Raw genomic sequence first — 19,979 nt, forward strand, 5'->3', positions numbered from 1 at the left:
TCTCAATAGTGTCTTTATGAGTAAATACATATGTATTAAACTAGTATATGTGACTATTGGTGTATATAAGTGAGTTTATGTGAGAGTGAGAGATTGAAAGAGTTCCTGTATGAATAAGTATGTGTTTCTATAAGTGATTGTTTTAAAGACTAAGTATGTGTAAGTTTCAGTAGAAGTAAGTGTGGTGGTGTGTGTATAACTGTATATGCAAGTAAATGGATGTTTGATTCTTATTAGCATGACTGTTGGTGAATGAGTGGATGTGTATGTGGATCTTAGAATTACTGAATAGGTTGTTGTAACTGGTATTGATATGTCCATTGTTTTGAAAATGTTAGTTTCTATTTTTGAATGTGTGTATCAAAGGTTCTATTAGGGGGAGAGGAGGTCTGCCACTCTATCACAAGGATGATGTCATCAGTGATGTCATCAGTGATGTCATTTGAGATGTCATCAGTGATGTCACTGACCATGTCATGAGTGATGTAATATGTGACGTCATCAGCAGTGCATTGCGGGCGCGCGAGTTATAGTTAACTGAACTAACTATAACAGAGGAATTTCAATGGTTATGTACGAGTGAAAAGTCCAGCTAACTATAATGCCCCTGAAACCTATGATTTTTTCAGTGAATTTCTAAGGTTTTTTAAATGCTAATTCCTAACTATAACATGCCTGAAACCTATGTTTTTTTCAGTGAATTTCAAAGGTTTTTGAAATGCTAATTTCTAACTATGCCTACAGAGATAGGACATGTGAAGAAAGAAGAAAAAACACACAGAAAGAAAAAAAAATGCAGAAAGAAGCAATACAAGTCAACAAAGACGAAGAAAAGTGCAGGAAGAAGGATAACATGCAAAAAGAACAAACAGAAGAGCAGAAAGAAGCCTTGTTGCAAAATCATCCTGTACCCTCAACTTTTTCAGACGGATACTGGTGGTAACTGAGTCTGACGAACCAGTCCTAGTGCCAGTGCTATGTTAAAAGACACTCAGAATACAGTGAAAACACCTACATACACTAGGGAACACTATGCGTTGGGGTCCCCCTGTAATTAGCATGACCTCCTCTGTAAGCCCCTAGTATATAATAGGGCAGGGAAATAAAACTACTCTTAAAACGTGCCACAGGGTGTTTTTGCACACGTCACCTCAGGCCCCGTCCCCTCCTTTCCCCACTGTGTAAACACGCCCTGTGGGCATTTAAGTTGGGAGATTAAGTCCTCTTGAATCCTGAGGGTCCCTAGGGTCCAACTAGACCACTAGGTACCTCCAGTAAACTCCACAGAGCTGCGTTGCAGAGAGATGTAAAAGGGGGCACTGCCTAGACCCCCTCTCTGCAACGCAGCGCAGTGGCGCTTACTGGAAGCACCTGGTGGGCTAGTTGGCCCCCAGGGTCCCTCAGGATTGAAGGGGAATTATTTCCCCAACTTAAAACGCGCCACAGGGCTTGTTTGCACACGTTAACTCAGGCCCGTCCCCTCCCTTCACCACCGTGTAAACACGCCCTGTGGCCGTTTTTAGTTGGGAGATTAAGTTCATTTGAATCCTGAGGGTCCCTAGGGTCCAACTAGCCGACTAGGTACCTCCAGTAAGCGCCACAGAGCTGCGTTGCAGAGAGGTGTAAAAAGTGGCATGGCCTGGACCACCTCTCTGCAACGCAGCTCAGTGGCGCTTACTGGAAGCACCTGGTGGGCTAGTTAGCCCCCAGGGGCCCTCAGGATTGAAGGGGAATAATTTCCCCAACTTTAAACGCGCCATAGGGTGTGTTTGCACACGTCACCTCAGGCCCTGTCCCCTCCCTTCCCCACTGTGTAAACACGCCCTGTGGCCGTTTTTTTAAGTTGGGAGATTAAGTCCCCTTTAATCATGAGGGTCCCTAGGGGCAAAATAGCCCGCTGGGTACGTCCAGTAAGTGCCATTGCAGAGAGGTGTAAAAAGGGGCACGGCCTGCACCACCTCTCTGCAACGCAGAGCAGTGGCGCTTACTGGAAGCACCTGGTGGGCTAGTTGGTCCCCAGGGTCCCTCAGGATTTAAAGGGAATTATTTCCCCAACTTAAAACGCGCCACAGGGCGTGTTTGCACACTTCTCCTCAGGCCCCGTCCCCTCCCTTCACCACTGTGTAAACGCCCTGTGGCCGTTTTTTTAAGTTGGGAGATTAAGTCCCCTTGAATCCTAAGGGTCCCCAGGGTCAAACTAGCCCACTAGGTACCTCCAGTAAGCACCACAGAGCTGCGTTGCATAGAGGTGTAAAAAGGGGCTTGGCCTCAGAACACCCGTCTGCAACGCAGCTCCCTGGCGCATACTGGAGATACCTGTTGGGCTAGTTGGCCCTCAGGGACCCTCAGTATTGAAGGGGAATTAATTCCCCAACTTACAACTTGCCAGGGGGCGCGTTTGCAGAGTGCTGCAAGGAGGGGGCGTGGCCTCCGGCGCGAAGCCGGTCTTTTATTTATTTTATTTTTTTTAAGAAGGAGGGCTGTGTGGCCCCCTTTCTTTTTCTAATTTATTGGCCATGGGGACCCCATCCCCCAGGGCCTGCACCCTAATTTTGTTTGTTGAAAAAAATAAATGTGGCCCTCCCAAGGCCTTAATCGGCCCCGGGGACCCCAAACCCCGGGTCATGGCCTTTTCTTTTTTTTTAATTCTTTAGGAGAGGGGCTGCGTTTCCCCCCTCCTCAGGCCACTTATGGCCCCGGGGACTCCATCCCCCGGGGCCGGCCTTTGTTTTTTATTATTTAAAAAAAATATATATTTATAGAAACACCTGGACATGCTGGACATGCTGGACAAACTGTATGTACCTATCACCATGACAATTTGCGTGATATTCATTAAAAGGCGACTATGCATACAATGAATCCATGTGGAATGTATTTACACCGCTAGTGAAGCTCTGATGTGTCTGACGCCCTACCATGCCTAATCCCGGCGCCCCCGCCGGTGGGTACTCTGCAAGTAGACACCCTTGTCGTTTATTTATACAAACATGGGTAGCTATTGACGGGCATATTTAATACACACGCACACCAAGCCATTCGAAGGGGATTCAACAAAAATTCAACCAAACTATGCAAGAAACCCCCCTCACGGTTAATAAAACACACATCCACCGCCGGATGTGTAATACTTTTTATTTTACTCTCTGGAAAGGAGACAAACCTTACTTGAGAGTCACAGCAGTGCCCACTGAGTGCCACACACCTCTGTGTTGTATTCCACCAGCTAGTGCGTATGCTATACCACTCTCTAGCCCATGTGCACTGTAACACCACCCCGTGAATATGTCATGCCACACTTGCCTTCGCACGGGTTATATTGCCGCATCTAACGTGCCTTCCTTGATGCCTATGTTATAACGCACAGCGCTATGCCATACATATTACAATCTGGGATCCATATCTTTGTCACAGTGCATATGCAACGTTACACTTCCCAGCACATATTTTATATTACAACTTTAGAGACTAGTTAGGTTACACAACTCTGCCCTGTGCATATTACACTCCAAGGCGCATATAGCATAGCACGCACTAGTGCCCATGCTATCTCGCGCTCTCCAATGAATCTGTCATGTCATTGCGTACAATGTATTGCATAATTTATTTCACGCCCCGGTTCATCTTATATCACACTTTTTGGTGCATAGTTTATACCATATACTATATCTAGTTTTCATTTTCAATCGTGCTCTCAGGACTATGTTCTATATAACACTGCGTCCACCTACCCTTTTCAAGGCATTACATTTTGGGATGGGGGGTGGAGGGTCAGGGGGTGTTTCTGCCAAGTGAGCCCGGAGTCACAGTCACAAACGTCCTCTTCTTCCTGAATAAAAGTGAGATTATGCTGCATACTAGTTCATATTTTAAGTAGTTCGCACAGACATACATTTTAAAAACAATAACGTTCCTAATACCCACCTTCTCCGAACAGTTAGATTGCTGCCCCATCCACCTCCTCCCTATCCTCTGTTGTCTGAATCCATGGACTATCCTCCTCCCTCCTGCCATGCATGGTCTGATGTGCTGCCACTGCCCTCCATTTAGCATGATGTACCAGTCCAATCCTCCTGCCCTCCATTGCCCAATTCTATGGCCCATCATTGACCTCCTGCTTAGCCTCTGTGCTTAGCTTGCAGCCCCTATTCTCCTTCCCCCTGCCCTGCGATGTCTTTGTGCATGCCCCTGTTCCATCCTTTTTGCCCACCATGTTCCATGGACCTGCCACTCCTATCTACTCTGAGTGTTCTGTTGAGCTGTCACTCCCATCCCACCTGCCTAGCATTGTCAGATGACTAACCTGTCCCTGCCACCTCCACCCTGCCTGTCCACATGCCATGCCCCTATCCCCTTCCTCCTGTCCTCCATGGACCATTTTACTGCCACACCCTTCTGCCCTCTCTGTCTGTTGTGCTGCAACTGCTCCTCCTGCCTGCCCCACACGGTCTGTTGTGAGGCCCCTTCCCCTGAACTCTCTTGTCTGTGCCGAGGTCCTCCCTTCTATCTTCCATGGTCCTTTGTGCATGCCCCTGCACCCTCCTTCTTGCCCCTCATAGCCATTGTGCTGCCACTAACCCTCCCGCTTGCCATGCATGGTCTTCTGTGCTGCCATGGCCACTCCCACCTTCCCTCTGTGGCCAGCTAGCTGCCCCTGACCCCTTCCCACCTTCCCTCCATGGTCTGTGTGTATGCCATCATAGTCTCACTGTTGCTCTCCATGGTGTGTCTTGTTTGTAGTGCCCATCCTGCCTGAGCTCCATGGTCATCTTGCTGCTCCTGCCCTGCCCCCTTGCCCCCAGCCCTCTATTTCCATGTGCAGACCCTTTTCCCTCCCTCCTGGCTTGTCTGTTCCATTGTAATGCCCCTGATCCGTCCCTCCTGCCCTTTATGGTCTGTTATGCTGCAGCTTTCTCTCCTGTCTGTCAATTATGGTCAACTAGCTACCATTGCCTCTTTCCCCTCTGTTCTCTGTTGTCCATGTGCATGGTCCTGTCCCCTCCCTATTGCTTTCTATGGATTCTTGTGCTGCACTCCCGTCCCGCATGCCCTGTGTGGTGTATTGTGCTGCTGTAGGGTCAGTTTGGTGCACTTCTCCATGTCCCTCCTGTACTCTGTTATCCGAGTCCATGTCCCCACCCCAATTCCTCCTGCCTACCATGATCCAATGTACCATACTTGCGAACATTTTGAACTTGGTAAGAGGGAGATTTTGGAAAAAAACTGGGGTATTGATTTCCCCTCTGAGTTACATTGAAAAAGAGGAGACAGGTCAAATAAAGCCCATTTGAGCTTAAAAACATTGGAAGTTTCCTGGCTGAAATGGGTCTGTTGGCATGTATGGTTGTACTACCACTTCCTCTTCCTTCTGCCCACAATGGTCTATTATTTTGCCACAGCCTCTCTTGCCAGTCCTGTATTGTTCGTTTGTTGCCCTTGCCCCCGTTTCCACTGCCCTCCATAGTCTGTTGTGCTGCTACTGCCCTTCCTGCCTGCCCAGTGTGGTCAAATTGTTGCCTCTGCACTCTCCTACCTGCCTTCAATTTCAGAGTCCGTGCCCCTGGCCTCTGCCTCTCAACAGTATCCCAATGAACAACTAGATTGCTAACATTCTATATTTATTACAAAAGTGTGGAACGCCTGACGTCATCTTGATGTAATCAAAACTGTAATTCCTAGAGCATTTCCTTTAGAAATTACATGTATGAGAGGGTCTTATTTGCATCAAAATTATGGTTAGTGCTCTAAAAAACTAAAATGAGGACATATTTTCTCAGTTTTCAAATAGCGACAAAGAACTTTTAAATTATTTGTAATCTTTATGTTTTTTTATCCAGTTGACCACTTGATTAAATGTTGCACCTAGGGGAGAGGATGTGGTGTTACTTCCAGAGCTGCAGACTTTGCAACTGGGGAACCAGGTTGGAGTTTCTGCTTCAGCTCAACATTCTGTGATTCTGGTCAAATAACTTAATCTCCCCATGTCTACAACCAAAATGAATTTGATCTTGTGTGATGTAACCAATGCTCATGTAAAGCACTCCAATACCTGACAAGTCTGCACAATATAAAACTGCAAATACACAAAAAATAAGTGTTTTGCACACTTGTGTCATTGGGCTACATGTGGGCTACATCTGGGTGATATTTGTGCTGCATTTGGGCTCTTTTGTCTCTGGTGGCCATCTTGGGAGATTTATTTGTTATGAAGTTTCCTAATTTCCTCATTTACTGCAGTCCTCTCAGTAGGAAATGCTTTCAGTTTTTTTACTTTGATTCCATCAAGAAGGTATTCAGATATGTCACACATTTGCCATAAATTCTGAATGTTAGCACTCTAGTTGCTCATTAGATTACTGTAGTAAAGCTACTGCTCACCACAGAATTCTACAGCAGGAGTGGAGGCGAGGATTATGCATTTCTTTCCTCACTTTTTATTAACCAGCATGTTCAAAGACACGAGAAAAAACATGACAAGACCACAACTCCCATGAGGCTCGGGAGTAACCATGGTCACCAGCAGTCCAATCATAGACGATAATGAAGACCATTAACAGTTGCAGCCACCGTAGTCCTTCCTCTTTCTTCAACGGCTGGCCCGTCAGTTAAGTCCCTTCTCTCCTTACTGTGGCTTTGGGTCTTGGCTTGATGGGCTGTGTTTCGATTTAATTGTGACAGTATTGCTTTGTTCAGCTTTGCTTGAAGTGTATAGTTAGCGGGTTATTCTTCCGATGAGTGTAGCGCGGTAGGCTTCGTCCCGAGCGCGTTAGTTTTTGATACGGAGCGGGTGCACTAGCTGGCGCTGGTTCGCGCTTTCAGCGCACCGCTTAGTTTTCAGCGCCGGTTGATGCGCCGCTTGTGAGGCAACTGCCACTGAGTGATCAGAGGGGTCTCCCGCTCATGCCCAGATCCTTCCCCCCCTCGCCTGACACCGCTTTAGCGGTAAGAGTGACGGGCTTAGCCCTATTACTATTTACATATTTCTGGTTTCCCCGCGCGTTGGTTTTTTCACTGGTGTGTGGCAGCTCCTGGACACCGGCGAGGGGGAGGGCCCCCCTTAACTAAATTGGGGCATTTTTTCTGGTGTCCTCACCTCTTATTACGATGCAGGCTCAAAGAGAGCATGATTATACCCCATCTTTGTCCTCTGAGGAGGACCGGCTCCCCAAGGCACGCAGACCTGCAGAGATGGACAGTATCCTCTCTTCGGCCATCGCCCAGGTGCTTGCCCCTTTGCAGGAAAGCGTGGACCGTCTGTCCGCCCATGTTTTCATGGGCACTGGAATACTGGGGGACTGGGGAGCGTGGCCTAGAGTGTGCCTACTATTCACCCACAAGGCTCATAAGCGTGACGCGGGGCACCTTGAGGGCTTCAGTCGTCTGGCGGAAGTCTTTCAGAAGAGTGCGCACACGCTTCGTGATGCACCCTACCGGGAGGAGGTCTTACCCGGTGAAACTGGCGACGATGGCGCCACGGATTTCGACCCTGAGGAGGGGTTTCCCGAGATGGGGGAGGTGGAATGTGAGGATGATGGGGATTCCTCGGATGGGTACCAGGAGCACGACAGGTCTAGGCGCCCTCAGTCTTCTACCTCGTCTGTAGGGGAAGGGGAAGGACCCTCTGCTGATATGTTTAATCCCCTATGTATCTACAGGCCCCGATCCACGGAATGGGTCCCAGACAAAAATGTAGCCGATTACGTGGCTGACAAGATTAGGCAACCACTTAATAAGGAGGTTAGGGCCCGACTTCGGTCCGAATGCCCCAGACCTTCCCTTCCCATCGGAGTCACTCTGACCCCCGAGATTGACCCCAGATTGTGTACTTTTTTCTCAAAATATATGAAGGATCCCAAGAAGGGGATAGATATATCAGGGCGGGCTTGCCAGGACAAGCTTTTGGATGTGGTGGGACCGTTGACTAAGATTATAGAGTTAGCTGAGAGGTCCCGAGATTCTGGGGAGCACCTTCCTGCAGACGAGGTGGCGGGATGGGCGCAGCGCGCTATGTGCTTTCTGGGCAATGCGAATTGTGCCCTCTCGGCCGAGCGCCGCCGTTCTCTGTTGTTGAAGATTGATCCCAAGCTGGGGGAGCTCTCTTCCTCGGAAGCGGATCCCATAGCCCAGGGCTCCCTCTTTGGCGATCCGTTCGTCAAGGAGTTAGGGAAGTTTGTGGCTACTTTTTCGGCCCTGGACAAAGCGCAGGCTTCTATGAAGAAGATTTTTCTGGGGAATGTTTTCGGTGGGGCCGGAAGAGGCAGGGGTCGCTCCTCCGGCCGGAAATCGAGTCATGGCCCTAATAGAGCCCAAGCCAAGTGAAACAATGGATGGCAGGATGGTCGACAAGGGACCTTCTACCCCTCCCAGGGTGGCAGAGGAAAGAACATCCGAGGCCGGGGAGGTATCCACAACAACGCCGGTGGATACAACGGTAAGCGTTGCCTTGTTAGCCCCAGCTCGGTTGGGGGGAGAATCTCCCTGTTCTATCACAAGTGGGCAGAGATTACATCAGCCCCTTGGGTACTGGAAACTTTCAGAGGGTTTCACATAGAGTTTTACGGAACGCCGGTTCAAGGTGTCAGACCCCGGACTATGGTAATTTCTTCTCAGGACGAGTCTCTCATAGACCAAGAGGTTCAAGATCTTTTGTCCAAAGAGGCTATATGCCTTTCAGAGCTCCATCCCTCAGTCCAGGTCGCATCTATTCTCCCACAGATTACAATCTCCCTCCTTCAGAGCTTTGGGTTTACCATCAACCGGGAAAAGTCGGACTTCGTCCCGCAGCAGAACATGACCTTTCTGGGCTTCAGGATAGATTCCTGGATGGCGACCCTACATCTCCCGGAGCAGAAGATTGGCAAAATCAAGAAAGAGTTGAGGAAGGTCCTCAGGAGGGAAAGAATCTCCTTGCGGCAGCTGGCCAGGATTGTTGGCTTGTTATCATCCTCGATTCAGGCCATCTTTCCAGGGCCCCTGCACTACCGTGCACTACAGAGACTGAAAGTGTCCCATCTGCGGAGGGGCCTTACCTATTCTCAATTGATCTATCTGACTCAGGAATCCAGAGTGGAACTCCAGTGGTGGATTGACCATATGGAGGCGTGGAATGGCAGAGCGATCTTTGGGTCGCAGCTGGATCTGGTGATAGAGTCGGATGTCAGTCGCCTCGGTTGGGGGGCCTGATGCGGCTCGACCTCCGTAGGGGGCAGGTGGACGGAGGAGGAACTTTCCCTTCATATCAACTGTCTGGAGCTCCTGGCGGGTTCCTTTGCTATTTGGTCCTTCATGAAGGACAAAGTGTTTTGTTGTGTGCTCCTCCGGATGGACAACACGACGGCGGTGCAATACATCAACTGCTTAGGAGGCACACGGTCCAGGGCTCTGGTGGAACTAGCCAAGGACTTCTGGCATTACTGCCTTCAACGCCAGATTTCGGTGACGGCCGAGTACGTCCCGGGAACTCAGAACTCGGTTGCGGACTGGAACTCCAGGCACTTCCGGGATGCCAGCGATTGGAGACTGGATGCAACAGTCTGCAAATCGCTGATGGCCTCTTGGGGACCCTGCCAAGTGGATCTATTCGCTTCCAGATGGAACGCCCAGCTTCCCAGATACTTCAGCTGGAGACCGGATCCCGGAACGGAGGCGGTGGATGCTTTCCTCCAAGACTGGTCGTCGATGCGGACTTACGCCTTCCCATCATTCTTGTTCATTCAGAGGGTGGCGGCACAGGTTTGTCAACAGAAGACCTCCTTAATCTTGATAACCCCGATTTGGCACTCTCAAGCACGGTTCCTTTCTCTCCTAGAACTGAGTTGGGACCTTCCGATACATCTACCGTTCTTCGACGGGGTCTTATCGGACCCCCTGGGCAATCCTCATCCCCTGGTGCTTCAGGGCCATCTTCATCTTATGGCATGGAGGATTTCAGGCGACGCTGGTCGGACGGATCTCTTTCGCAAGAGGCTGAATTCCTCATCCAGTAGGCATGGGCCCCGGGGACCATCAAGAGGTACAGATCAGCTTGGAGGCGATGAGTACGTTGGTGTATGGAGAAGCACTTGGATCCCGTGGGCTCCAGTGTTTCAGATGTCATCAACTTCTTAACTGAGCTCTTTCGGGAAGGACTGGCTTATTGCACCATTAGCTCCTTTAGATCTGCCATTTCGGCAGGCCATGTTCCGGTTGACAACACTCCGGTAGGAGAACACCCCTGGGTGTGTAAGCTCCTGAAGGGCATTAGGATTTCCCGACCCCCTGAGCCTCGTTATGGAGGCCTCTGGGATGTCAATCTGGTCCTACGTTTGCTGATGTCCTGGCAAGACAATCAGTATCTATCTAGAAAGGAAATCTCGGCGAAACTGGCAATGCTGTTATGCCTTATTTCGTGCAAAAGGGCGTCAGATGTAAAAGCTCTGGATCTCACCGCACTGATTTTTACCCCGGAAGGGGATACCTTCAACATCTCGAGGAGAACCAAGACGAGTACAAAGTCAGTAACTTATCGTGCTTTTCCAGATTCCCCGAAGTTGTGCATCGTTAAGTGCCTGAAGGCCTAAGAGGATATGACATTGGAGGTACGGCCTCCGGGTGAAAGGCAACTCCTGATTGCCATTAAGAAACCGTTCAAGGCGGTGTCTTCACCGACCATTGCAAGATGGGTCAGGTGGATTATGACTGAAGCTGGAGACGCATCGCCAGAGGATTCTGCCGGTCACTTGTTTGCCTAGCCTGGTTGTGAAACGCACTCCAAGTCCCAGGACTCTGTGGGGCACAAGATTCAGCTGCGGACACTCCCCCTAATCAGCGGGGGCTACTTCTACTGCTCGCGCCTCCTGCTTCGCGGGAGACGCATCGCCAGAGGATTCTGCCGGTCACTTGTTTGCCTAGCCTGGTTGTGAAATGCACTCCAAGTCCCAGGACTCTGTGGGGCACAGGGTTCAGCTGCGGACAGATCCCCTAATCAGCGGGGGCTACTTCTACTGCTCGCTCCTCTCGCTGACACTACCAACGGACCGACAACAGTTGATCCAAGCCTACAGGGGGACCCCAAGACAGTAGGTCCAACGGGGCTGTCTACTGGTAATTTAAATGCAACGAAGGGAACGCACAGCACAGGCGATATCCAGATGGTCACCCAACAGAGAATAGCGCAAGGGGATGACTCAAGGGGGAAGTCTAGTGCCCAAGCAGTAATATTGGATGTTGATCTAATACGGAGCCCTAGTAGAGAAGTGGTTACACGCTCCAAAAAATCGCAAGTTTTAGCGGGGTTTCCAGAGTTGGGTGGATCGCAACGATCTACTCGTGCCAGTAAACCTAGTCAAAAAGGGCCAGTAAAGTCCATCAAAGGCACTAGTAAGAACCCCGAGAATATAGGATGCCCAACCTGTCACAGCACAAGAGGGACGGAGGGGCTTCAAGAAATCATCCTATTGTTGGAAAACAAAATGGAACAGCTCTTCCTTCAATACCTGGGGCCAGTAATGACTAAAATCTCGACTATGGAAGGGATAATAAGCAGTTTAGCTGATCATAACAGGGGACAGCCAATTGGGAACATCCCACAGGGGAGGGTGGAGGGGACCGTAGCGGTTGACCGCAGGGAAAACGATGTAATTAATATCGATAACGATCACAGTGAGTCTAGAGAGATAACCCTGGAGCCTGAAAAGTCCAGTCATAAGGATGTTTGCTGTAAGGCCCCAGGCAACCTACGAATCCCACATGTGCCCAGGGATAGTCGTTTGGGACAAACGGAGCCCAAGAAGACCTTTAAGAACAATACTATGGATCGTACCCTGAGCACGCCAGGTCTCCAGACACTAGATCTACCCCCGGCCTCCTGCCCCTATTCAATAGTGCTAGTAGGCGTACCAGGAATAAGTAATGATAGTGAAGAATCGGTTAGTACACTGATAAATACGGCCTCGCGCTGGATTTACAATAACACATCAGTAAGGAGATTCCAGCATAGACATATCCTTATGGCTAGGAGGGTGGCTTGGATAGGGGGAAGTGAGAAAAAATTTGCAGGTGACTGTGTTATCGTAAATTTTAGACACCCCGAGTTAGTTAAAGATCTGCTTAATAACCGGCATGGGGAGGGCGAGACTGGGTCTTGCATAAAGATGCTTCCACTGTATTTTTTTTACAGGGATAGCGCCCTTGAGTTTGGTCAGAGTTTGCAACAGCCATGGATTACTAAGAAAGGCAGGGTGGATATTACTCGCTTAGTACAAAATTGATTCGCACCTCTCTCTAGCATTTCTGCCCTGGACGAACAAGATTGACTGGTGAGAACGGGGAGTATTGAGGTCGAGAGAGAATTAGACACCCAGTGGAACTCTGGAGACATAAACCCACCAGAGGCACACGATCAGGAATTAAAAGCTGGTACACCTGTAGGGTTGGTGAGGGATGTGGAAGACACGTCGCTTAACGTAACCTGCCTAGAGACGAGCCTCCCTCCAAGGAAGACAAGGGGAGGGACCAGTGGCCTTGATTCAACACCCACGGAGCTGAGGCTGATTTCCTGGAACATTGCAGGACTAGCAACTAAAATCCCTAACATAGAATGGCAAGATTTTATTAGAAAGTGCAAAGTTATCTGTCACCAGGAAACGTGGGTGACGGATAACAGTGCGTCATTTTTGGAGGGATATAAATAGTTTTTTGTCCCGGCCCGTAAATCATCAATGGGCTGAGCTAAGGGTGGATTATCAACGTATGTGGAAGTGACGTTGCAAGGGAGCTGGCAAGATTTGGGGTGGGACTCTGGCTGTCTCCAGGGCACAAGATATTCTATAAAGGGCTTAAAGCTTATTTTTATACATTTTTATAATGCGGGACAATCCATGTCAAACTTGGCCGAGTTGGAGGAGAGATTGACGGTGTTACACGACTCAGGGGACTCAAGTACCCAGTTGATCCTTATGGGGGATTTTAACAGTCATCAGTGCCCCTATCTGAAATGGGAAGGAGGAATCTGGGATGCTTGCTCCTCCATAAAGGTATGGCACACAGAGCACTCTACTGAGGGCATGGCACTAGGCACAATCATGGGAAACTTTGCCTTAACTCACACGATGGATCTGATCGATGGAGGGTCACCCAACACAAAAAATTCCCTCTTTTAAGGGACGGGGATGTGATTCAATTATCGACTATATATTTGTTTCATACGTATTAATTGGTAGGGTTAGCCACTTTAGGATAGTACCTAGCGCGTTTAGTGACCACAACCCGTTGGAATTGACAATAAGCACTGCAGACTTCTACACCAAAGCGGATAAAAGAGGCACCGTGGGCCAGTATAAGGCAAAGGACCAGGGTAGGAGAATTAAATGGAGTAAGATTGATGGGATAGCACTCTGCAGAGCGCTCGTTGCAAATAGTGACAGCCAGACTTGGAGGTGTCTGGACATCACGGTAGAGGGGAGCGATCTGATCGCAGCGTTTGAGGGTACTGCCCGCCACATTGATAGCCTTTTGAGGAGTAAAACGAATATGCAGGTCGACCTCTGCCCCAGATGGTTCGACAAGGAATGCTCAAGGGCTCACAGGAACCTGAAGCAGGCACATAAGACAATCCCAAAAGACAGAGGTATGATTGCTGCCTGTAGGAGTCGGTACAAAAAGGCAATCAATTCGCAGAAAATCTCTCTTAAATCCCAGGCCTGGGAGTCACTAAGAGAGGCTGCGTAGCGCCATGACATAACCAGCTTCTGGAGGGTAATAAACGACCCATGTTTTCAAGCCCCAAATAAACCACAAGTGGCGTCCCATATTTTGCCAGAAGCTTGGGTAGCGCATTTTACAAATCTATATAATCGGGGCAAACAAGAGGCGCAGCTAACTTTAGTTACAGGACTCCCCGCTGGTGACTGGACACCTTTTACGGTAGCTGAAGTAAAGTTAGGAATAGAGGGCTTGGTATTGAGAAGGGCGCCAGGGCCTGATGGGATCCCCCCTGATTTACTTAATAGTCAAGCTGATCTTTGGGCTCCCATAGTGACCAGGGTATTTACCGCAGCTAGTGAGGTGGGCATGCCAAGATCTTGATCCAGTGCTGTCATCGTGCCAATTTTTAAAAAGGGAAATAGAAACGACCCGCAATGCTAACGCCCAATTTCCCTTATAGATGTTACGGCGAAAGTTATGGGGAGAGTAATTTTAAATCGCTCATTGGACTGGGCCGAGGAAAATAATATTATCACTGACGTCCAATACGGGTTTCGTAATGGGCGTTCTATGACAGATAAGTGTCTGAATCTTTATCACTTGGTGGCCAAATACACTCTGGCTAGGGAAGGCACCGTGTATTTGGCATTTATGGACCTATCAGCAGCTTTCGACTGTGTCAACAGAAGAAAGTTGTGGGAAATTCTGGGAGCCATAGGTGTCGACCCAGGACTGATACAAGTCTTACAAATGCTACATCACAACACAACGGCACGGGTAAGATTCACTGATGATGGTGACCTCACGGAAGACTTCCGGTGCCGGGGTGGGGTGAGGCAAGGCTGTATCCTAGCGCCCTTCCTGTTCACGCTTTACATAAATGGGTTAGATAAGGCGCTGGGAGTATTGGAGGCAGATTGTCCCTGCATTGGAAGGAGAAGTATACCAGTCCTCCTATATGCAGATGATGTGGTCCTTTTGGCGCGCACAGGAAGGAGTTTACAAGTCCTTATTACTGGATTTGTCAGTTTTATGGCAGACTTAGATTTAGTGCCCAACCTCTCTAAATCATATGTTATGGAAGTGGGCAAAACGCCATCCAAGAACTGCAGTTTCACAATAGGAGACCACACACTCGAAAAAGTAAAATCTTTTAACTACCTGGGGATTTTTTTTGATAAAGACCTTAATTTCAAGCCACTAGTAAGGCACAAATGTAGCCAACATCCTAGCGCTGTGGGGTCGATCATGAACTATGCGTCCAGATTGGGTCGTTGGTCACCGAATGAAATAGCACAGTTATATAGTTCAGTATGCTGTGCAAAGACCTTGTACGGGAGTGAGGTGTGGGGTTTCACAGATGTGGGAAAAATCCAATTGGAAGAAGATAAGTTTTTAAAAAGGCTCCTGCAAGTGCCAAAAAGCATACCCTCCTTCATTGCTCACGAGGAGTTGGGTATTGCCTATCTTAGTGATAAGGCCTGCCTCAAACCAATTATTTGTTGGATGCAAATTTGGACAAACCCTGAGGCAAGTGGTGGCCATCTTGGGAGATTTATTTGTTATGAAGTTTCCTAATTTCCTCATTTACTGCAGTCTCCTCAGTAGGAAATGCTTTCAGGTTTTTACTTTGATTCCATCATGAAGGTATTCAGATATGTCACACATTTGCCATAAATTCTGAATGTTAGCACTCTAGTTGCTCATTAGATCACTGTAGTAAAACTACTGCTCACCACGAAAGTCTGCTCCTGGTATTAAAAGTGCATGTTTCAGTCTGCATGTCAGAATTTTTTAATGAAATAGAAGAGGATTTGAGAAGTCACTCAAAATGTGCCCTCATTTTCTTTCTTCAGCATTAATCATAATTTCTATGGCAAAATGAACCCCCTCATTGTGTTCCTTTTTAAATTAAATGTTTTAAGTGTTACCAGTTTATTCCAATCAAGATGGCTTCAGGTGTGCCATACTTTTGTCATAATGAAGACAGTAAGCGCTCTAGTTGTTTTTAAGAACACTCTGGGACATTCTGTCATTGGGCTATACCTGGGCTACATCTGGGTGATATTTGGGCTACATTTGGGCTCTTTTGTCTCTGGTGGCCATCTTGGGAGACTTATTTGTTATGAAGTTTCCTAATTTCCTCATTTACTACAGTCTCCTTAGTAGGAAATACTTTCAGTTTTTACCTTTGATTCCATCAAGAAGCCATTCAGATGTGTCACACATTTGCCATGAATTCAGAATGTTAGCACTCTAGTTGCTTATTAGATCACAGTAGTAAAGCTACTGCTCACCAGAGAAGTCTGCTGCTGGTTTTGAAAGTGCATGATTCAGTCTGCATGTCAGAATTTTTTAATGAAATAGAAGAGGATTTGAGAAGTCACTCAAAATGTGCCCTAATTTTTCTTTGTGCAGCACTAATCATACTTTCTATAGCAAAATGAACCCCCTCATTTTCAGTCTCTGACCTTGTTGGATGTACATGTTTTACTGAGAATGTCAGACTTCATTCTCACATGACTGAGGAAGATAATGTGAATTTACAGAAAATATGCTCTCAGTTTAGCTTATAGATCACCTTCCAAACCTCTGTGGGAAAAGCATGAGAAAATAGTTTTCTCTCAAACATGATTCATGATATCACAGCAGAAGGCTTTTTCACATGGTAAAATCACCTTAGAACACACCACAATTCCTAAAATGAGTATGGTAACATCAACAAATGATTTATAATGTAACTAAAGTCTTAAAACCTCCTATTAAAAGCAATGCTTTTTAATGAGGTGCTATCATGTATGTTGGTCCCAAGATGGCTACCAACACTTCTTGGATGAAGTACTGACAGCCAATCAGATCTCACGATGAGATGTGTGGTTAGGCTCTGCCCAGATAGATCTATATTTTAACTCTAATTTTCTCAGTAACTACTGAATGGATTTACACCATTTAAGCATAAGGCACAAATCTGAACTGAGGACTACCTCTTTGCCAAATTTGGTGTAATTCCGTTCAGCAGTTCGGGCTGTAGTTGCGTCAACAGGTCCTATGGAAAAATGCATGGGGAAAACGCATTTTGGGACACCCCTTTTTTCTTGGTCCCCGCCTTTGACGAATCACCATGAAATTTTAATGATAGGAGCTGACCGGAGCTGGCTAAAAGTTTGGAAAATTTTGCGAAGAATCGTCAATCGGCGCCAACGTTATTCCAAATAGAATGTTGCGGATTTCCTATGGAAAATAGGTCCTAACTATAACTACCTACTGGTGACTGCCAGTAGGTAATAGATATGCAGATTATATATATGTTTATATATGTATGTATATATTATCTACTGGCGGTCGCCAGTAGATAGTTATAGTTAGGACCGTGTTTCCATAGGAAATCCGCAACATTCTATTTGAAATAACTTTGGCACCGGTTGACGAATCCTCGCGAAATATTCAAAATAGGTGGGGCGCTCCACTCCGCTCGTACCCTAAAAGTCTCGGGGGGATTCGTCAAGTGGGGGCTGAGAAAAAAGGGTGGTCCCAAAACGGGTTTTTCCCATGTAATTTTCCATAGGGACCTTTAGTCCAAGGTACAGCCCAAACGGCTGAACAGAAATATTTGAAATTTGGCAAAGAGAAAGACCTCAGGTCCGGGATGTGCCTTTTGCATATCTGGAGTCAATCTGTTCAGTAGTTCCTAAGAAAATTGCAGTTAAAAGTACATACATATCTATAGCCGCGCACCGTGCACGCACGGTACGCATACCGTACGTGCACGCTGCCGTGCTCGAGCGTAATTCTTATTGGTGGCTACATGACAGTAAACATTCCAGTCGGTCGAAATCAGGAAGTGTCGGCCTCCATTTTGTGTGTCTCGCACTGAAAAACAAAGGTGAAGAACGTGAAAAGGGGGCAAGGTAGAGAGTTGCAGACCCCCTAGCCTTTGTCAGGGGGTGCAAGAATCGCGGGGTGCGCGTACTGTGCGCGTACTGTGCCCGTACGGTACGCGTACGGTGGTAAAAAATAAATAAAAAAAATAGAATAAAAAATCAAAATTAAATGTTTAGATGTTAGGTGGCTCTAAAAAGAGCCGTTGTGTTTATGAAGTGTTTTTTTGGTACCTACAAGTAAGTACCGATGCAGAGTCTAAAGTTCAAGAGGAAGACTCTGTTCCCTTCATCATTGAAATGTACACCGTCTCCTCTATAAATGTCTTGCATGTTGTAACGCAAGTTGTTGTGGTATATAGAACCCATACCATAGTCTCTGAGGAAAGCAGAAACAGACTTATTGACGTGCTTTCTTGCTTTGTCAATCTGCGGACAAAATTGGTTGGACCAGTTCCACTTTTGCCTTTGGCATATATTAGAATATACAAAGGCAGTTTGTGGAAAAATTGACATCAATTGCACAAAGGTGTCCTTAATAAGCATTTCCAGACTTACCCCAGTTAAAGTGCCTAGGCCATTTCCCCCACAGTGCACAATAATAAGGTTAGGCTGTGGGAGATGTAGAAAGGTTTTCACCAAAGGCATTAATTGGTGCCACTTTAACCCTCTCTGACCAATCCATTTAATGTCTACATTTGGCAAAGCAAGGTCTTTCACAATACCTCTTTTTTCTGCAAACTTTTCACTCCAGAAGACATAGCTATGACCTACAATCCACACTGTGAGCATCTTTCAAGGAGATCTGGATGCACTCAGAAGGTGTCTTTCAGTAGAATGGCAATATGAAAAGAAAGATAGTTGTAAAATGGAGGCTAACATACTTTAAAAAAAAAAGAACTCATTGGCTGATTCAAACCATTTTACAGTTAAAACTAGGCTGTATGTTTAGATTTTTACAAGCATGTTTTGTATTGGTTCAGAAAAATGTGTACCCACAGAACATTACTTTGGATTTGCTGTTAGGTTTGAAAAGTCAAGCACTCTTGCTCTAAGGATTAGAAACATTGTGTGCTGAACTTCTGACCTCTCTGCTCACACCAGTGTTCCATGACCTGTTGCTATGGTAGCAGGCAGAAGTAAAGTTGGGGGTAGGGATCATTTGGAAAGGGTTGAAATTTCCAACCAATAGAAAAGTGTGTTTCCATTTGAAAAAAATGTGGGAAGCACTGTGATTTGGAGTTAACATGAATATGTGTGAAAACAGAGAGGGAAACATTGCCATTAACTGGTTCTGGTGAGAGGAGAGAGGTGTACAGCTCAGAGATTGTTGCTCTGATAATCTGCTGTTTGAGTGCCACATTTCTTTCTCAACTAACTACTTTTAAAGGTGAGTTATGAATTTGAGAGGGGATGAATGTGGTGCATTTTGATATAAATAATAGAAATGTGATTCGTCTTTTAAAGTTGTGTTTCAAATGTTGTGTTTTGGGAGATATTTAACTGTCTTGAACTTGTAAGATATTATGGAGTATGTCTTCACCATAAGTTAAGGTGTACTGGTATCACTGGGGAATTCTGTTTTGGCCCTAGAATCAAACCATGAGTCTGTGTGCACACAGGAATTGTTGTCAGAGATTTAATTTGTGTTGGTCTCGTTCTGTAAGAATGGCATTCGTAGGAAAGGGGCAGCTGCAGCTTGTTTTTTAGAACTGTGATGGTTTGCATTCAGCATAAAACAGTATCTCACAAATGGGAGGCAAATGCTAACACATTTGAAATTGATATGGTAGATTTTACATCCAATCATGCAATGGGTGAGGTAGTTCCTACATGTACAAAACTCCAATTAACCCTTACCACACATGTACTTTTATATACATCACTCCAATGTTTATGCTGTTGTGGCAGCGTCCATGCACATGTCTATTGTAACTGAAAATACACAGTCTGCAGAAGCAGACTCTTAGCACACACCCAGCTGCTTATCCTGTACTATCATGCTTAGTATTCACAACTGTGTGGTGTTTCAGATAGCAGTGAGTAACGCTAATACATTCAACATCACCAAGGCTCATTTCCTTTGCTGGAGTGTAGTCAGTCACCCAGGTTACACATGTTCATGGTCTCAAAAAGCTGTTTGGGCATGTGCTCTTTTCTGCTTTTGAAAATTATAATGAAAATGTGTCAGACTGTTAGAGTAATTATCACTTGCTCTACCACAGTAGTAAGTGTGCTTTGCATTCGTAGGAACGGGGAAGCTTGTTTTCATGAGCTGAGTTGGTTAGCATTCAGCCCAAATTAATATGTCACAAATGAGAGGGCAATGCTAACACATTTGAAATCAACATGGTAGATTTTCCTTCCACTCGTGCAATGGGTCAAGTAGTTTGTACATGTTCAAAAGTCCTATTAAAC

This window comes from Triturus cristatus, chromosome 5_1 (genome assembly GCF_964204655.1).
Source record: "Triturus cristatus chromosome 5_1, aTriCri1.1, whole genome shotgun sequence".
Taxonomy (NCBI): Eukaryota; Metazoa; Chordata; class Amphibia; order Caudata; family Salamandridae; genus Triturus; species Triturus cristatus.